The 19,966-nt window shown below is 43.1% G+C and overlaps 8 non-coding genes across 8 annotated transcripts; all 8 read right to left on the bottom strand.

Moving 5' to 3' along the window:
• Positions 1-692: 692 nt before the first annotated feature.
• Positions 693-774, bottom strand: trnas-gcu (transfer RNA serine (anticodon GCU)). Its single transcript has one exon. It is a non-coding gene; the product is annotated as a tRNA-Ser (tRNA).
• A 2,995-nt stretch (positions 775-3,769) lies between these two features.
• Positions 3,770-3,851, bottom strand: trnas-gcu (transfer RNA serine (anticodon GCU)). The gene has a single exon. It is a non-coding gene; the product is annotated as a tRNA-Ser (tRNA).
• A 2,247-nt stretch (positions 3,852-6,098) lies between these two features.
• Positions 6,099-6,180, bottom strand: trnas-gcu (transfer RNA serine (anticodon GCU)). Its single transcript has one exon. It is a non-coding gene; the product is annotated as a tRNA-Ser (tRNA).
• Positions 6,181-9,179: 2,999 nt separating this feature from the next.
• On the bottom strand, positions 9,180-9,261 carry trnas-gcu (transfer RNA serine (anticodon GCU)). The gene has a single exon. It is a non-coding gene; the product is annotated as a tRNA-Ser (tRNA).
• Positions 9,262-11,508: 2,247 nt separating this feature from the next.
• trnas-gcu (transfer RNA serine (anticodon GCU)) lies at positions 11,509-11,590 on the bottom strand. Its single transcript has one exon. It is a non-coding gene; the product is annotated as a tRNA-Ser (tRNA).
• Positions 11,591-14,589: 2,999 nt separating this feature from the next.
• On the bottom strand, positions 14,590-14,671 carry trnas-gcu (transfer RNA serine (anticodon GCU)). The gene has a single exon. It is a non-coding gene; the product is annotated as a tRNA-Ser (tRNA).
• A 2,247-nt stretch (positions 14,672-16,918) lies between these two features.
• Positions 16,919-17,000, bottom strand: trnas-gcu (transfer RNA serine (anticodon GCU)). The gene has a single exon. It is a non-coding gene; the product is annotated as a tRNA-Ser (tRNA).
• Positions 17,001-17,245: 245 nt separating this feature from the next.
• Positions 17,246-17,334, bottom strand: trnar-ucg (transfer RNA arginine (anticodon UCG)). Its single transcript is given in 2 exon segments — positions 17,246-17,281; positions 17,298-17,334. It is a non-coding gene; the product is annotated as a tRNA-Arg (tRNA).
• Positions 17,335-19,966: the final 2,632 nt, after the last annotated feature.

Here is a 19,966-nt window from a genome sequence, read left to right on the forward strand (position 1 = left end):
TTCAGCTCTAGAAAAACAGGACGCACTCATATTCAGGGCAGAGGTAGAGATTGACGCTGAATGTATGCTAATCCCAATTGAGGTGAACTTATGCGTACAGACAGGAAGATATACTGATCAAGTATCGGCCGGAACCAAACAAGGCTTTAGGGTATCCAACGAGTCACAGAGCCGAGTACCTCTGAGATATTTTAACTTTACTCAGTTTGGCGGGTTTCACTTTGCTCTGGGATTTGGATGCTTAGGGAACATCGGCGTAAAATCACACGTTTTAACGTGAAATACGTCTGTTTTCGCACATGTCGAGCGGCTGTTAGAAGCGGAACTTTGAGTAAAACATGGCGGGGCTCATCCGGGATTTGGCCTGTGACGTCTAGCATTTCAAATGTGATCATTCCGAAGGGAGAATCATAACCGTGGACTAACGAGCCGCCGACAGTGAAAAGCGCAGCTCTCAGATTTTGACGGTAGTGAGAAATGATATTATGGCCCATCGTGCATGTGCTGTCTATCAGATACCTATCTAATTAGTGCTCCTCGCCATTGTACTGCAACAGTTCTCCTTTTTGTTGAATATATTATTAATTTGAGACATGACATGAGGAAAGTACAGCACCCCTGTAAGTAAAAGGGGAATTTGGCGATGAGGTGAAATGTGAATGTCAAAAAGTGGTTAAGCTGCAAGCCAACGACGACGAGAATGGGATTCGAAGCCATGCGTGCAGAGCACAATGGATTAGCAGTCCATCGCCTTAACATCTCGGCCACCTCGTCTCTGCTTTAAGACATCGTCAGCCATTCAATCTCCTGCTTTTTGTATCCAAACAGAAATAATGTGCAAGAAAGTCCACTTCACAGCGTGCTCTGCCCGTGCATGCAGATCGACAATGATGAAAACTTGCCATAAGATTCTTTGAGCAAACAGCCTTCCTTCACTTCAGGTGAGTGACTGGAAGAGATGGTTGGTTTCTCGGCAGAATCACAACAAAGAATATAAAATTTCACGTAGCGAGCTAAGTTGACCGCGGCAGGACTCGAACCTGCAATCTTTTGATAACTTTGAGGTTTTAATCGAAGTCAGACGCCTTATACATTAGGCCACGCGGCCGCTGCCAGCACCATTCATTGTGTTGTGTATATTGCGAGCAAATTCGGGGCAACTGCAATATTAAGGAGTGGATTAAGGAAAAGATGAGCATATTTCGAGTGAATGAACAGATGCACTGCGATCTGGGTGCGCATCGGCGCAGGCAACCCCAATGTAAATTGGAACACTACAGTTTAACAATTCGGTCATTGCAGCTGAATTCATACTCCTTCTCAAACAATACAGGATGCCGCGGGTTTATGAAAAAATTCGTTTTAAAGGGAAAGATTATGAACCGGAACTGACAACCATCCCATTTAAACAGACACAGAATGATCCGGGATTGCAAGGACATCCCTTTTACCCAGATGCAGAATGACCCTTGACTGACAGCAGTTCCCTTTTAAAAGAATAAAGTGAGATTTTGCTCATCCCTGAAGGCAATTGTGCAGTGGGGCTCAGGACCACGCGGTGCAGAGACTGTTCTTGAATCCACAGGTGATAGACAGGCAGGAAGGAGGGAGGGACGCAAAACCAGCCCAGTCTGAAATATATAAATATTTAACATTTTAAGAAAATAAATGCATTTAAATTGTATTTTAAAAAAATAGAATTTGAGTTGTTTTAATGAAATAAATAATTGATTCATAATCTATGTATTTTTTTATTGAACGAAGGCAGTGTAACTATAAGAATTCCATTGGGAAATGAGAGGTGCAGTCAATGACTACCCAAACGCAGTAAGCCCATGGTGGAAGACAAGCCATGAGGGAAGACGTGGGCTACAAGGGCGATCTTTTAAAGTCGAGTGTGTCTTTCCGCTGGATCTGACAGCAGCTGCTTGTGCTGTGAAAGAGGTCAAATGTAAGAGAGCGCAGCGCAGGCAGAACAGAAAAAGCATATTTATTTTGGAAGTTAAAAATTTGGGATTATATATAAATATACACATATATATATACATGTATAAATAAAGTCAGTCAGCCAGTCATGTCTTGTATTGGTTTGATTTGATTTGAATTTGCAAATAAGGATGGAGGATGTCGTCATGTCACACAGCCCACACAGAAGCACTGCCTAAAATCGCTATATTTCTAACTTGTGTATTTTCCCTTCTTTCAGATGTGGAATAGCAAAATCCCACAGCAGATTCTTCTACCGTCAGAGAGTCCACGAAGGAGTGTTCAATCAAATCAGTACGGTTTCAAGTTGCATGTAATGCATTTTTCTCACATGACAGTAAGATCGCACAGCACGTTTGCACACTCTCTAGCTTACACAAAAACACAAACAAACTAAAATTCGTTAACCTCCAAAGGCAGGTTTTGAAATTGGAAATTGGAAATCTGGGAGAGACAGCACATCCCTTTTAAACAGACACAGAATGATGAGGGTCTGATAGCACACCATTTTAAAGAGACAGAGAATGATCTCGGACAGACAGCAAATCCCCTTAAAAGGGACACGGAAATAGAATGAATAAAAACAGATAAATATGTAAAACTCGGCAGGTCTTGCAGATTTTGTGGAGGAAGAATCCGGTTCCACGTGCTGTCGGATAATCATTCCGATATTTCAGGAAAAAGTTAAAGATTACAGATGTTTTCAACAAAAATAGCGCCTGGAAAAAATACGCAGCGCGAAAGGTCAAATGGGAATGTCTGTGATACAGCGGAACGCAGGAGTGATTAAATAATACATGGCACAATGGAGAAAGGCAAAGTGGGTGGTAATCGGGCAATAACGTAACAAAGGATGGTCCAGAGGAGGTGTTAGTGGGAATAGCAGAACCATTAACAGACAATGGTAGCGGTGCTTTTCATCCGATACGTTGAACCTAATGTTGAGGCCAGAAGACGAGAACATGCCTACAATATAGGGTATCACCGCCTTTTAATCAGACCAGGCAGCTTCACCAGCCCGGAATGGTTTCCTGTCCGCTTTGAATTCGGCAGCCAAGGCATGAATTCAAAAGGCAGCTTCTCTCAGCTTTTCAGCTCTAGAAAAACAGGACGCACTCATATTCAGGGCAGAGGTAGAGATTGACGCTGAATGTATGCTAATCCCAATTGAGGTGAACTTATGCGTACAGACAGGAAGATATACTGATCAAGTATCGGCCGGAACCAAACAAGGCTTTAGGGTATCCAACGAGTCACAGAGCCGAGTACCTCTGAGATATTTTAACTTTACTCAGTTTGGCGGGTTTCACTTTGCTCTGGGATTTGGATGCTTAGGGAACATCGGCGTAAAATCACACGTTTTAACGTGAAATACGTCTGTTTTCTCACATGTCGAGCGGCTGTTTGAAGCGGAACTTTGAGTAAAACATGGCGGGGCTCGTCCGGGATTTGGCCCGTGACCTCTCGGATTTCAAAAGTGATCATTCCGAAGGGAGAATCATAACCGTGGACTAACGAGCCGCCGACAGTGAAAAGCGCAGCTCTCAGATTCTGACGGTGGTGAGAAATGATATTATGGCCCATCGTGCATGTGCTGTCTCTCAGATACCTATCTAATTAGTGCCCCTCGCCATTGTACTGCAACTGTTCTCCTTTTGACGAATATATTATTAATTTGAGACATGACATGAGGAAAGTTCAGCATCCCTGTAAGTAAAAGGGGAATTTGGCGATGAGGTGAAATGTGAATGTCAAAAAAAGTGGTTATGCTGCAAGCCAACGACGACGAGAATGGGATTCGAAGCCATGCGTGCAGAGCACAATGGATGAGCAGTCCATCGCCTTAACCTCTCGGCCACCTCGTCTCTGCTATACGACATCGTCAGCCATTCAATCTCCTGCTTTTTGTATCCAAACAGAAATAAGGTGCAAAAAAGTCCACTTCACAGCTTGCTCTGCCCGTGCATGCATATCGACAATGATGAAAACTTGCAATGAGATTCTTTGAGCAAACAGCCTTCCTTCACTTCAGGTGAGTGACTGGAAGAGATGGTTGGTTTCTCGGCAGAATCACAACAAAGAATATAAAATTTCACGTAGCGAGCTAAGTTGACCGCGGCAGGACTCGAACCTGCAATCTTTTGATAACTTTGAGGTTTTAATCGAAGTCAGACGCCTTATACATTAGGCCACGCGGCCGCTGCCAGCGCCATTCATTGTGTTGTGTATATTGCGAGCAAATTCGGGGCAACTGCAATATTAAGGAGTGGATTAAGGAAAAGATGAGCATATTTCGAGTGAATGAACAGCGCAGGCAGAACAGAAAAAGCATATTTATTTTGGAAGTTAAAAATTTGGGATTATATATAAATATACACATATATATATACATGTATAAATAAAGTCAGTCAGCCAGTCATGTCTTGTATTGGTTTGATTTGATTTGAATTTGCAAATAAGGATGGAGGATGTCGTCATGTCACACAGCCCACACAGAAGCACTGCCTAAAATCGCTATATTTCTAACTTGTGTATTTTCCCTTCTTTCAGATGTGGAATAGCAAAATCCCTCAGCAGATTCTTCTACCGTCAGAGAGTCCACGAAGGAGTGTTCAATCAAATCAGTACGGTTTCAAGTTGCATGTAATGCATTTTTCTCACATGACAGTAAGATCGCACAGCACGTTTGCACACTCTCTAGCTTACACAAAAACACAAACAAACTAAAATTCGTTAACCTCCAAAGGCAGGTTTTGAAATTGGAAATTGGAAATCTGGGAGAGACAGCACATCCCTTTTAAACAGACACAGAATGATGAGGGTCTGATAGCACACCATTTTAAAGAGACAGAGAATGATCTCGGACAGACAGCAAATCCCCTTAAAAGGGACACGGAAATAGAATGAATAAAAACAGATAAATATGTAAAACTCGGCAGGTCGTGCAGATTTTGTGGAGGAAGAATCCGGTTTCACGTGCTGTCGGATAATCATTCCGATATTTCAGGAAAAAGTTAAAGATTACAGATGTTTTCAACAAAAATAGCGCCTTGAAAAAATACGCAGCGAGAAAGGACAAATGGGAACGTCTGTGATACAGCCGAACGCAGGAGTGTTTAAATAATACATGGCACAATGGAGAAAGGCAAAGTGGGTGGTAATCGGGCAATAACGTAACAAAGGATGGTCCAGAGGAGGTGTTAGTGGGAATAGCAGAACCATTACCAGACAATGGGAGCGGTGCTTATCATCCGATACGTTGAATCTAATGTTGAGGCCAGAAGACGAGAACATGCCTACAATATAGGGTATCACCGTCTTTTAATCAGACCAGGCAGCTTTGCCAGCCCGGATTGATTTCCTGTCCGCTTTGAATTCGGCAGCCAAGGCACGAATTCAAAAGGCAGCTTCTCTCAGCTTTTCAGCTCTAGAAAAACAGGACGCACTCATATTCAGGGCAGAGGTAGAGATTGACGCTGAATGTATGCTAATCCCAATTGAGGTGAACTTATGCGTACAGACAGGAAGATATACTGATCAAGTATCGGCCGGAACCAAACAAGGCTTTAGGGTATCCAACGAGTCACAGAGCCGAGTACCTCTGAGATATTTTAACTTTACTCAGTTTGGCGGGTTTCACTTTGCTCTGGGATTTGGATGCTTAGGGAACATCGGCGTAAAATCACACGTTTTAACGTGAAATACGTCTGTTTTCGCACATGTCGAGCGGCTGTTAGAAGCGGAACTTTGAGTAAAACATGGCGGGGCTCATCCGGGATTTGGCCTGTGACGTCTAGCATTTCAAATGTGATCATTCCGAAGGGAGAATCATAACCGTGGACTAACGAGCCGCCGACAGTGAAAAGCGCAGCTCTCAGATTTTGACGGTAGTGAGAAATGATATTATGGCCCATCGTGCATGTGCTGTCTATCAGATACCTATCTAATTAGTGCTCCTCGCCATTGTACTGCAACAGTTCTCCTTTTTGTTGAATATATTATTAATTTGAGACATGACATGAGGAAAGTACAGCACCCCTGTAAGTAAAAGGGGAATTTGGCGATGAGGTGAAATGTGAATGTCAAAAAGTGGTTAAGCTGCAAGCCAACGACGACGAGAATGGGATTCGAAGCCATGCGTGCAGAGCACAATGGATTAGCAGTCCATCGCCTTAACATCTCGGCCACCTCGTCTCTGCTTTAAGACATCGTCAGCCATTCAATCTCCTGCTTTTTGTATCCAAACAGAAATAATGTGCAAGAAAGTCCACTTCACAGCGTGCTCTGCCCGTGCATGCAGATCGACAATGATGAAAACTTGCCATAAGATTCTTTGAGCAAACAGCCTTCCTTCACTTCAGGTGAGTGACTGGAAGAGATGGTTGGTTTCTCGGCAGAATCACAACAAAGAATATAAAATTTCACGTAGCGAGCTAAGTTGACCGCGGCAGGACTCGAACCTGCAATCTTTTGATAACTTTGAGGTTTTAATCGAAGTCAGACGCCTTATACATTAGGCCACGCGGCCGCTGCCAGCACCATTCATTGTGTTGTGTATATTGCGAGCAAATTCGGGGCAACTGCAATATTAAGGAGTGGATTAAGGAAAAGATGAGCATATTTCGAGTGAATGAACAGATGCACTGCGATCTGGGTGCGCATCGGCGCAGGCAACCCCAATGTAAATTGGAACACTACAGTTTAACAATTCGGTCATTGCAGCTGAATTCATACTCCTTCTCAAACAATACAGGATGCCGCGGGTTTATGAAAAAATTCGTTTTAAAGGGAAAGATTATGAACCGGAACTGACAACCATCCCATTTAAACAGACACAGAATGATCCGGGATTGCAAGGACATCCCTTTTACCCAGATGCAGAATGACCCTTGACTGACAGCAGTTCCCTTTTAAAAGAATAAAGTGAGATTTTGCTCATCCCTGAAGGCAATTGTGCAGTGGGGCTCAGGACCACGCGGTGCAGAGACTGTTCTTGAAGCCACAGGTGATAGACAGGCAGGAAGGAGGGAGGGAGGGACGCAAAACCAGCCCAGTCTGAAATATATAAATATTTAACATTTTAAGAAAATAAATGCATTTAAATTGTATTTTAAAAAAATAGAATTTGAGTTGTTTTAATGAAATAAATAATTGATTCATAATCTATGTATTTTTTTATTGAACGAAGGCAGTGTAACTATAAGAATTCCATTGGGAAATGAGAGGTGCAGTCAATAACTACCCAAACGCAGTAAGCCCATGGTGGAAGACAAGCCATGAGGGAAGACGTGGGCTACAAGGGCGATCTTTTAAAGTCGAGTGTGTCTTTCCGCTGGATCTGACAGCAGCTGCTTGTGCTGTGAAAGAGGTCAAATGTAAGAGAGCGCAGCGCAGGCAGAACAGAAAAAGCATATTTATTTTGGAAGTTAAAAATTTGGGATTATATATAAATATACACATATATATATACATGTATAAATAAAGTCAGTCAGCCAGTCATGTCTTGTATTGGTTTGATTTGATTTGAATTTGCAAATAAGGATGGAGGATGTCGTCATGTCACACAGCCCACACAGAAGCACTGCCTAAAATCGCTATATTTCTAACTTGTGTATTTTCCCTTCTTTCAGATGTGGAATAGCAAAATCCCACAGCAGATTCTTCTACCGTCAGAGAGTCCACGAAGGAGTGTTCAATCAAATCAGTACGGTTTCAAGTTGCATGTAATGCATTTTTCTCACATGACAGTAAGATCGCACAGCACGTTTGCACACTCTCTAGCTTACACAAAAACACAAACAAACTAAAATTCGTTAACCTCCAAAGGCAGGTTTTGAAATTGGAAATTGGAAATCTGGGAGAGACAGCACATCCCTTTTAAACAGACACAGAATGATGAGGGTCTGATAGCACACCATTTTAAAGAGACAGAGAATGATCTCGGACAGACAGCAAATCCCCTTAAAAGGGACACGGAAATAGAATGAATAAAAACAGATAAATATGTAAAACTCGGCAGGTCTTGCAGATTTTGTGGAGGAAGAATCCGGTTCCACGTGCTGTCGGATAATCATTCCGATATTTCAGGAAAAAGTTAAAGATTACAGATGTTTTCAACAAAAATAGCGCCTGGAAAAAATACGCAGCGCGAAAGGTCAAATGGGAATGTCTGTGATACAGCGGAACGCAGGAGTGATTAAATAATACATGGCACAATGGAGAAAGGCAAAGTGGGTGGTAATCGGGCAATAACGTAACAAAGGATGGTCCAGAGGAGGTGTTAGTGGGAATAGCAGAACCATTAACAGACAATGGTAGCGGTGCTTTTCATCCGATACGTTGAACCTAATGTTGAGGCCAGAAGACGAGAACATGCCTACAATATAGGGTATCACCGCCTTTTAATCAGACCAGGCAGCTTCACCAGCCCGGAATGGTTTCCTGTCCGCTTTGAATTCGGCAGCCAAGGCATGAATTCAAAAGGCAGCTTCTCTCAGCTTTTCAGCTCTAGAAAAACAGGACGCACTCATATTCAGGGCAGAGGTAGAGATTGACGCTGAATGTATGCTAATCCCAATTGAGGTGAACTTATGCGTACAGACAGGAAGATATACTGATCAAGTATCGGCCGGAACCAAACAAGGCTTTAGGGTATCCAACGAGTCACAGAGCCGAGTACCTCTGAGATATTTTAACTTTACTCAGTTTGGCGGGTTTCACTTTGCTCTGGGATTTGGATGCTTAGGGAACATCGGCGTAAAATCACACGTTTTAACGTGAAATACGTCTGTTTTCTCACATGTCGAGCGGCTGTTTGAAGCGGAACTTTGAGTAAAACATGGCGGGGCTCGTCCGGGATTTGGCCCGTGACCTCTCGGATTTCAAAAGTGATCATTCCGAAGGGAGAATCATAACCGTGGACTAACGAGCCGCCGACAGTGAAAAGCGCAGCTCTCAGATTCTGACGGTGGTGAGAAATGATATTATGGCCCATCGTGCATGTGCTGTCTCTCAGATACCTATCTAATTAGTGCCCCTCGCCATTGTACTGCAACTGTTCTCCTTTTGACGAATATATTATTAATTTGAGACATGACATGAGGAAAGTTCAGCATCCCTGTAAGTAAAAGGGGAATTTGGCGATGAGGTGAAATGTGAATGTCAAAAAAAGTGGTTATGCTGCAAGCCAACGACGACGAGCATGGGATTCGAAGCCATGCGTGCAGAGCACAATGGATGAGCAGTCCATCGCCTTAACCTCTCGGCCACCTCGTCTCTGCTATACGACATCGTCAGCCATTCAATCTCCTGCTTTTTGTATCCAAACAGAAATAAGGTGCAAAAAAGTCCACTTCACAGCTTGCTCTGCCCGTGCATGCATATCGACAATGATGAAAACTTGCAATGAGATTCTTTGAGCAAACAGCCTTCCTTCACTTCAGGTGAGTGACTGGAAGAGATGGTTGGTTTCTCGGCAGAATCACAACAAAGAATATAAAATTTCACGTAGCGAGCTAAGTTGACCGCGGCAGGACTCGAACCTGCAATCTTTTGATAACTTTGAGGTTTTAATCGAAGTCAGACGCCTTATACATTAGGCCACGCGGCCGCTGCCAGCGCCATTCATTGTGTTGTGTATATTGCGAGCAAATTCGGGGCAACTGCAATATTAAGGAGTGGATTAAGGAAAAGATGAGCATATTTCGAGTGAATGAACAGCGCAGGCAGAACAGAAAAAGCATATTTATTTTGGAAGTTAAAAATTTGGGATTATATATAAATATACACATATATATATACATGTATAAATAAAGTCAGTCAGCCAGTCATGTCTTGTATTGGTTTGATTTGATTTGAATTTGCAAATAAGGATGGAGGATGTCGTCATGTCACACAGCCCACACAGAAGCACTGCCTAAAATCGCTATATTTCTAACTTGTGTATTTTCCCTTCTTTCAGATGTGGAATAGCAAAATCCCTCAGCAGATTCTTCTACCGTCAGAGAGTCCACGAAGGAGTGTTCAATCAAATCAGTACGGTTTCAAGTTGCATGTAATGCATTTTTCTCACATGACAGTAAGATCGCACAACACGTTTGCACACTCTCTAGCTTACACAAAAACACAAACAAACTAAAATTCGTTAACCTCCAAAGGCAGGTTTTGAAATTGGAAATTGGAAATCTGGGAGAGACAGCACATCCCTTTTAAACAGACACAGAATGATGAGGGTCTGATAGCACACCATTTTAAAGAGACAGAGAATGATCTCGGACAGACAGCAAATCCCCTTAAAAGGGACACGGAAATAGAATGAATAAAAACAGATAAATATGTAAAACTCGGCAGGTCGTGCAGATTTTGTGGAGGAAGAATCCGGTTTCACGTGCTGTCGGATAATCATTCCGATATTTCAGGAAAAAGTTAAAGATTACAGATGTTTTCAACAAAAATAGCGCCTTGAAAAAATACGCAGCGAGAAAGGACAAATGGGAACGTCTGTGATACAGCCGAACGCAGGAGTGTTTAAATAATACATGGCACAATGGAGAAAGGCAAAGTGGGTGGTAATCGGGCAATAACGTAACAAAGGATGGTCCAGAGGAGGTGTTAGTGGGAATAGCAGAACCATTACCAGACAATGGGAGCGGTGCTTATCATCCGATACGTTGAATCTAATGTTGAGGCCAGAAGACGAGAACATGCCTACAATATAGGGTATCACCGTCTTTTAATCAGACCAGGCAGCTTTGCCAGCCCGGATTGATTTCCTGTCCGCTTTGAATTCGGCAGCCAAGGCACGAATTCAAAAGGCAGCTTCTCTCAGCTTTTCAGCTCTAGAAAAACAGGACGCACTCATATTCAGGGCAGAGGTAGAGATTGACGCTGAATGTATGCTAATCCCAATTGAGGTGAACTTATGCGTACAGACAGGAAGATATACTGATCAAGTATCGGCCGGAACCAAACAAGGCTTTAGGGTATCCAACGAGTCACAGAGCCGAGTACCTCTGAGATATTTTAACTTTACTCAGTTTGGCGGGTTTCACTTTGCTCTGGGATTTGGATGCTTAGGGAACATCGGCGTAAAATCACACGTTTTAACGTGAAATACGTCTGTTTTCGCACATGTCGAGCGGCTGTTAGAAGCGGAACTTTGAGTAAAACATGGCGGGGCTCATCCGGGATTTGGCCTGTGACGTCTAGCATTTCAAATGTGATCATTCCGAAGGGAGAATCATAACCGTGGACTAACGAGCCGCCGACAGTGAAAAGCGCAGCTCTCAGATTTTGACGGTAGTGAGAAATGATATTATGGCCCATCGTGCATGTGCTGTCTATCAGATACCTATCTAATTAGTGCTCCTCGCCATTGTACTGCAACAGTTCTCCTTTTTGTTGAATATATTATTAATTTGAGACATGACATGAGGAAAGTACAGCACCCCTGTAAGTAAAAGGGGAATTTGGCGATGAGGTGAAATGTGAATGTCAAAAAGTGGTTAAGCTGCAAGCCAACGACGACGAGAATGGGATTCGAAGCCATGCGTGCAGAGCACAATGGATTAGCAGTCCATCGCCTTAACATCTCGGCCACCTCGTCTCTGCTTTAAGACATCGTCAGCCATTCAATCTCCTGCTTTTTGTATCCAAACAGAAATAATGTGCAAGAAAGTCCACTTCACAGCGTGCTCTGCCCGTGCATGCAGATCGACAATGATGAAAACTTGCCATAAGATTCTTTGAGCAAACAGCCTTCCTTCACTTCAGGTGAGTGACTGGAAGAGATGGTTGGTTTCTCGGCAGAATCACAACAAAGAATATAAAATTTCACGTAGCGAGCTAAGTTGACCGCGGCAGGACTCGAACCTGCAATCTTTTGATAACTTTGAGGTTTTAATCGAAGTCAGACGCCTTATACATTAGGCCACGCGGCCGCTGCCAGCACCATTCATTGTGTTGTGTATATTGCGAGCAAATTCGGGGCAACTGCAATATTAAGGAGTGGATTAAGGAAAAGATGAGCATATTTCGAGTGAATGAACAGATGCACTGCGATCTGGGTGCGCATCGGCGCAGGCAACCCCAATGTAAATTGGAACACTACAGTTTAACAATTCGGTCATTGCAGCTGAATTCATACTCCTTCTCAAACAATACAGGATGCCGCGGGTTTATGAAAAAATTCGTTTTAAAGGGAAAGATTATGAACCGGAACTGACAACCATCCCATTTAAACAGACACAGAATGATCCGGGATTGCAAGGACATCCCTTTTACCCAGATGCAGAATGACCCTTGACTGACAGCAGTTCCCTTTTAAAAGAATAAAGTGAGATTTTGCTCATCCCTGAAGGCAATTGTGCAGTGGGGCTCAGGACCACGCGGTGCAGAGACTGTTCTTGAAGCCACAGGTGATAGACAGGCAGGAAGGAGGGAGGGAGGGACGCAAAACCAGCCCAGTCTGAAATATATAAATATTTAACATTTTAAGAAAATAAATGCATTTAAATTGTATTTTAAAAAAATAGAATTTGAGTTGTTTTAATGAAATAAATAATTGATTCATAATCTATGTATTTTTTTATTGAACGAAGGCAGTGTAACTATAAGAATTCCATTGGGAAATGAGAGGTGCAGTCAATAACTACCCAAACGCAGTAAGCCCATGGTGGAAGACAAGCCATGAGGGAAGACGTGGGCTACAAGGGCGATCTTTTAAAGTCGAGTGTGTCTTTCCGCTGGATCTGACAGCAGCTGCTTGTGCTGTGAAAGAGGTCAAATGTAAGAGAGCGCAGCGCAGGCAGAACAGAAAAAGCATATTTATTTTGGAAGTTAAAAATTTGGGATTATATGTAAATATACACATATATATATACATGTATAAATAAAGTCAGTCAGCCAGTCATGTCTTGTATTGGTTTGATTTGATTTGAATTTGCAAATAAGGATGGAGGATGTCGTCATGTCACACAGCCCACACAGAAGCACTGCCTAAAATCGCTATATTTCTAACTTGTGTATTTTCCCTTCTTTCAGATGTGGAATAGCAAAATCCCACAGCAGATTCTTCTACCGTCAGAGAGTCCACGAAGGAGTGTTCAATCAAATCAGTACGGTTTCAAGTTGCATGTAATGCATTTTTCTCACATGACAGTAAGATCGCACAGCACGTTTGCACACTCTCTAGCTTACACAAAAACACAAACAAACTAAAATTCGTTAACCTCCAAAGGCAGGTTTTGAAATTGGAAATTGGAAATCTGGGAGAGACAGCACATCCCTTTTAAACAGACACAGAATGATGAGGGTCTGATAGCACACCATTTTAAAGAGACAGAGAATGATCTCGGACAGACAGCAAATCCCCTTAAAAGGGACACGGAAATAGAATGAATAAAAACAGATAAATATGTAAAACTCGGCAGGTCTTGCAGATTTTGTGGAGGAAGAATCCGGTTCCACGTGCTGTCGGATAATCATTCCGATATTTCAGGAAAAAGTTAAAGATTACAGATGTTTTCAACAAAAATAGCGCCTGGAAAAAATACGCAGCGCGAAAGGTCAAATGGGAATGTCTGTGATACAGCGGAACGCAGGAGTGATTAAATAATACATGGCACAATGGAGAAAGGCAAAGTGGGTGGTAATCGGGCAATAACGTAACAAAGGATGGTCCAGAGGAGGTGTTAGTGGGAATAGCAGAACCATTAACAGACAATGGTAGCGGTGCTTTTCATCCGATACGTTGAACCTAATGTTGAGGCCAGAAGACGAGAACATGCCTACAATATAGGGTATCACCGCCTTTTAATCAGACCAGGCAGCTTCACCAGCCCGGAATGGTTTCCTGTCCGCTTTGAATTCGGCAGCCAAGGCATGAATTCAAAAGGCAGCTTCTCTCAGCTTTTCAGCTCTAGAAAAACAGGACGCACTCATATTCAGGGCAGAGGTAGAGATTGACGCTGAATGTATGCTAATCCCAATTGAGGTGAACTTATGCGTACAGACAGGAAGATATACTGATCAAGTATCGGCCGGAACCAAACAAGGCTTTAGGGTATCCAACGAGTCACAGAGCCGAGTACCTCTGAGATATTTTAACTTTACTCAGTTTGGCGGGTTTCACTTTGCTCTGGGATTTGGATGCTTAGGGAACATCGGCGTAAAATCACACGTTTTAACGTGAAATACGTCTGTTTTCTCACATGTCGAGCGGCTGTTTGAAGCGGAACTTTGAGTAAAACATGGCGGGGCTCGTCCGGGATTTGGCCCGTGACCTCTCGGATTTCAAAAGTGATCATTCCGAAGGGAGAATCATAACCGTGGACTAACGAGCCGCCGACAGTGAAAAGCGCAGCTCTCAGATTCTGACGGTGGTGAGAAATGATATTATGGCCCATCGTGCATGTGCTGTCTCTCAGATACCTATCTAATTAGTGCCCCTCGCCATTGTACTGCAACTGTTCTCCTTTTGACGAATATATTATTAATTTGAGACATGACATGAGGAAAGTTCAGCATCCCTGTAAGTAAAAGGGGAATTTGGCGATGAGGTGAAATGTGAATGTCAAAAAAAGTGGTTATGCTGCAAGCCAACGACGACGAGAATGGGATTCGAAGCCATGCGTGCAGAGCACAATGGATGAGCAGTCCATCGCCTTAACCTCTCGGCCACCTCGTCTCTGCTATACGACATCGTCAGCCATTCAATCTCCTGCTTTTTGTATCCAAACAGAAATAAGGTGCAAAAAAGTCCACTTCACAGCTTGCTCTGCCCGTGCATGCATATCGACAATGATGAAAACTTGCAATGAGATTCTTTGAGCAAACAGCCTTCCTTCACTTCAGGTGAGTGACTGGAAGAGATGGTTGGTTTCTCGGCAGAATCACAACAAAGAATATAAAATTTCACGTAGCGAGCTAAGTTGACCGCGGCAGGACTCGAACCTGCAATCTTTTGATAACTTTGAGGTTTTAATCGAAGTCAGACGCCTTATACATTAGGCCACGCGGCCGCTGCCAGCGCCATTCATTGTGTTGTGTATATTGCGAGCAAATTCGGGGCAACTGCAATATTAAGGAGTGGATTAAGGAAAAGATGAGCATATTTCGAGTGAATGAACAGCGCAGGCAGAACAGAAAAAGCATATTTATTTTGGAAGTTAAAAATTTGGGATTATATATAAATATACACATATATATATACATGTATAAATAAAGTCAGTCAGCCAGTCATGTCTTGTATTGGTTTGATTTGATTTGAATTTGCAAATAAGGATGGAGGATGTCGTCATGTCACACAGCCCACACAGAAGCACTGCCTAAAATCGCTATATTTCTAACTTGTGTATTTTCCCTTCTTTCAGATGTGGAATAGCAAAATCCCACAGCAGATTCTTCTACCGTCAGAGAGTCCACGAAGGAGTGTTCAATCAAATCAGTACGGTTTCAAGTTGCATGTAATGCATTTTTCTCACATGACAGTAAGATCGCACAGCACGTTTGCACACTCTCTAGCTTACACAAAAACACAAACAAACTAAAATTCGTTAACCTCCAAAGGCAGGTTTTGAAATTGGAAATTGGAAATCTGGGAGAGACAGCACATCCCTTTTAAACAGACACAGAATGATGAGGGTCTGATAGCACACCATTTTAAAGAGACAGAGAATGATCTCGGACAGACAGCAAATCCCCTTAAAAGGGACACGGAAATAGAATGAATAAAAACAGATAAATATGTAAAACTCGGCAGGTCGTGCAGATTTTGTGGAGGAAGAATCCGGTTTCACGTGCTGTCGGATAATCATTCCGATATTTCAGGAAAAAGTTAAAGATTACAGATGTTTTCAACAAAAATAGCGCCTTGAAAAAATACGCAGCGAGAACGGACAAATGGGAACGTCTGTGATACAGCCGAACGCAGGAGTGTTTAAATAATACATGGCACAATGGAGAAAGGCAAAGTGGGTGGTAATCGGGCAATAACGTAACAAAGGATGGTCCAGAGGAGGTGTTAGTGGGAATAGCAGAACCATTACCAGACACTGGGAGCGGTGCTTATCATCCGATACGTTGAATCTAATGTTGAGGCCAGAAGACGAGAACATGCCTACAATATAGGGTATCACCGTCTTTTAATCAGACCAGGCAGCTTTGCCAGCCCGGATTGATTTCCTGTCCGCTTTGAATTCGGCAGCCAAGGCACGAATTCAAAAGGCAGCTTCTCTCAGCTTTTCAGCTCTAGAAAAACAGGACGCACTCATATTCAGGGCAGAGGTAGAGATTGACGCTGAATGTATGCTAATCCCAATTGAGGTGAACTTATGCGTACAGACAGGAAGATATACTGATCAAGTATCGGCCGGAACCAAACAAGGCTTTAGGGTATCCAACGAGTCACAGAGCCGAGTACCTCTGAGATATTTTAACTTTACTCAGTTTGGCGGGTTTCACTTTGCTCTGGGATTTGGATGCTTAGGGAACATCGGCGTAAAATCACACGTTTTAACGTGAAATACGTCTGTTTTCGCACATGTCGAGCGGCTGTTAGAAGCGGAACTTTGAGTAAAACATGGCGGGGCTCATCCGGGATTTGGCCTGTGACGTCTCGCATTTCAAATGTGATCATTCCGAAGGGAGAATCATAACCGTGGACTAACGAGCCGCCGACAGTGAAAAGCGCAGCTCTCAGATTTTGACGGTAGTGAGAAATGATATTATGGCCCATCGTGCATGTGCTGTCTATCAGATACCTATCTAATTAGTGCTCCTCGCCATTGTACTGCAACAGTTCTCCTTTTTGTTGAATATATTATTAATTTGAGACATGACATGAGGAAAGTACAGCACCCCTGTAAGTAAAAGGGGAATTTGGCGATGAGGTGAAATGTGAATGTCAAAAAGTGGTTAAGCTGCAAGCCAACGACGACGAGAATGGGATTCGAAGCCATGCGTGCAGAGCACAATGGATTAGCAGTCCATCGCCTTAACATCTCGGCCACCTCGTCTCTGCTTTAAGACATCGTCAGCCATTCAATCTCCTGCTTTTTGTATCCAAACAGAAATAATGTGCAAGAAAGTCCACTTCATAGCGTGCTCTGCCCGTGCATGCAGATCGACAATGATGAAAACTTGCCATAAGATTCTTTGAGCAAACAGCCTTCCTTCACTTCAGGTGAGTGACTGGAAGAGATGGTTGGTTTCTCGGCAGAATCACAACAAAGAATATAAAATTTCACGTAGCGAGCTAAGTTGACCGCGGCAGGACTCGAACCTGCAATCTTTTGATAACTTTGCGGTTGCAATCGAAGTCAGACGCCTTATCCATTAGGCCACGCGGCCGCTGCCAGCAACATTCATTGTGTTGTTGTTTATATTGCGAGCAAATTCGGGGCAACTGCAATATCAAGGAGCGGATTTCGGAAAAGATGAGCATATTTCGAGTGAATGAACAGATGCACTGCGATCTGGGTGCGCACCGGCGCAGGCAACCCCAATGTAAATTGGAACACTACAGTTTAACAATTCGGACATTGCAGCTGAAATCATACTCCTTCTCAAATAATACAGGATGACGCGGGTTTATTAGAAAATCCGTTTTGAAGGGAAAGATTATGAACCGGAAATGACAAACAACCCTTTTAAACAGATACAGAATGATCGGGGACTGCAAGGACATCCCTTTTACCCAGATGCAGAATCACCCTTGACTGACCGCAGTTCCCTTTTAAAAGAATAAAGTGAGATTTTTATCATCCCTGAAGGCAATTGTGCAGTGGGGCTCAGGACCACGCGGCGCAGAGACTGTTATTGAAGCCACAGGTGATCAACAGACAGGAAAGAGGTAGGTACGTAAAACCAGCCCACTGAAAGCCAATTAAAAAATATATGTATATTAAACAACTTAAGAAAATACATACATTTAATTTTTATTTAAAAAAAATTGAATTTGATTTGTTTTAAATAAATAAATAATTGATTCATAATCTAGATATTTTTTGATTGAACGAAGGCTGTGTGACTGGAAGAATTCCATTGGAAATGAGGGGGTGCCTCTTATCAACAAAGGCAGAAATTTATGTGGAGATTCAGCATCTCCTCCAGTGCTCCAGTGCAGCCTTCGGCCGCCTGCGGAAAAGACTGTTTGCAGACCAGGCCCTCAAATCTACCACCTAACTCATGGTCTACAGGGCTGTAATAGTACCCGCCCTCCTGTATGGGTCTGAGGCATGGACGATGTGCAGAAGGCACCTTAGGCCGCTGGAGATATATCACCAACGATGTCTCCGCAAGATCCTGCAAATCTCCTGGGAGGACAGACGCATCAACATCAGTGTCCTCGACCAGGGTAACATCCCCAGTATTGAAGCACTGACCACACTCGATCAGCTTCGCTGGGCAGGCCACATAGCACGCATGCCAGATGTGAGACTCCATAAGCAATGCTTTATGCGGAACTTCTTCATGGTAAACGAGCTAAAGGAGGACAGCGTAAACGTTTTAAGGACACCCTCAAAGCCTCGCTGGGAAAGTGCGACATCACCACTGACACCTGTGAGACCCTGGCCGCAGATAGCCCGAGGTGGAGAAAATCCATCCGGGAGGGCGTTGAGCTCTTTGAGGCTCGATGCAAGGAGCATGAAGAGCCCAGGCGCACGCAGCAGAAGGAGCGTGCGGCAAACCAGCCCTACCGACCCCTTCCCCTGACGAATGTTTGTCCCACTTGTGAAATGGTCTGTGGCTCTCGTATCGGACTGCTCAGCCATCAAAGAATTCACTTTGGGAGTGGAAGCAACTCCTCCATAGGACCCCTGGACCTGATGGCTTATATCCTGTGGATACAACCAATGCATCCATTGGATATAAGCCATCAGGTCCAGGGACTTGTCCGCCTTTAGTCCCATTATTTTACCTCATACTACTTCATTAGTGATAATGATAGTATTAATTTCCTCCCTCCATATAGCCCTTGGATTATCCACTATTTGAATGTTTTTACTGACTTCTACCGTGAGAACTGAAACAAAATATTTGTTCAAAGTCTCTGCCATTTCCCTGTTCTCGATTATTAATGTCCCAGTCTCATCCTCCACGAGACTAACATTTACTTTAGCCACTCTTTTCCTTTTTACATACCTGTAGAAACTCTTACTATCTGTTTTTATATTTCGTTCAAGTTAACATTCATAATCTACCCTCTTTTAACCATATTTTTAGTCATTCTTTGCTGGATTATAGAAATGTCCCAATCCTCTGGACTCGCACGAGTGGATGATTGGGTGAGCGTGACGGAACAGGTGGCCGAAAAGTTGCTGCAAAATAATTACACCTCAAACGACCTCCAAACAGAGCAGATTACGTGCGAATGCCTACAGCTACTGATTCATTGTGAACAGGGCTCGAACTTACTCAGAAGCAATTCGATTGCATTCCTAATCCAAAGATTTAACCATCCAGCCACGGCAGCTAGCACGTCGCATTTTTTAAACACACACTGAATGAAGCAGCACTGAGAGCGCAAGCCTTTTAAACAGAAAAAGACTGATCCGAGACTGACAGTACAACAACTTGATGTCGCTGTATTACACAATAGAAAGCGGGAATGGCTGAATTGCTTTCGGCGGGAATTAAATGCTGTATTCCCTGCTTGTCTCAGCTAATCAGCTCGTTGGTCAAGGGGTATGATTGTCACTTATATAGGAAAATAATGGAACCCTTACTAATGGAGAAAATAGAAGAACATCTAGAAACCAAAAGTATAAAAATGAATAATCAGCATGGATTTCAATAGGGAAAGTACTGCTGGACCAAACTCATAATGTTTGAAGAGGTTATAGAGAGGGTAGACATTGATCATGCAATAAGTATAAGGTATCTAGATTTTCAAAAGACCCTCGCTATGATACCCAATAATAACCTGCTGAGCAACGTCAGGGTATAAGCAGCAGAATGCATAGAGAGCTAGCTTCAAGAC

Source organism: Pristiophorus japonicus, chromosome 25 (assembly GCF_044704955.1).
Source record: "Pristiophorus japonicus isolate sPriJap1 chromosome 25, sPriJap1.hap1, whole genome shotgun sequence".
Classification (NCBI taxonomy): Eukaryota; Metazoa; Chordata; class Chondrichthyes; family Pristiophoridae; genus Pristiophorus; species Pristiophorus japonicus.